The following is a 553-nucleotide window of genomic DNA, read 5'->3' as shown; positions in this document are numbered from 1 at the left end:
ACGCGTGCCCCCAAGTGTTGACTACGTGTCCCCACGTGTACACAGTGAATGGCCACACAACACCCCAAGTGTTGACTACAAGTGCACAATGAATGGCCTAAGTGTTGCCTAGATGTGCCCATGTTGCCCACAACTGTTGCCCAAGTGTGCACCCAAGTGTGCCTGTGCATGCTCTTGAATGCCCCAAGTGTCGCCTTAAATGTGCCTATACGTGCCCGCAAGTGTTGAATAAGTGTGTCTAAGCGTGCACCCAAGTGTAGCCCAAGTGTCACTTAATTGTGCTCTTGAATGCCGCAAGTGTGCACATATACGTGCCCATGACAATGCCAACGCGTGCCCCCCTAAGGGTTCCTAAGTGCATACGAAGGCAGTGCACAAGGCGGCAGTACCGCACGCAGGGCCGCACAATGTGCGTCCATGGTGGCAGGCATGGCTGCACTACCGCGCGGAAGGCAGCTGGCATGGACGCACAAGGTGTAGGCATCGCCGAGGGCAAGGTTGCACTACCGCGCTAAGTCTGCTGGCGTCGAGGCAGGCTACCGCGCACATAGAT

This window comes from Macadamia integrifolia, unplaced genomic scaffold, assembly GCF_013358625.1.
Source record: "Macadamia integrifolia cultivar HAES 741 unplaced genomic scaffold, SCU_Mint_v3 scaffold2318, whole genome shotgun sequence".
Classification (NCBI taxonomy): domain Eukaryota; kingdom Viridiplantae; phylum Streptophyta; class Magnoliopsida; order Proteales; family Proteaceae; genus Macadamia; species Macadamia integrifolia.
Note: the sequence above shows the minus strand (reverse complement) of the source record.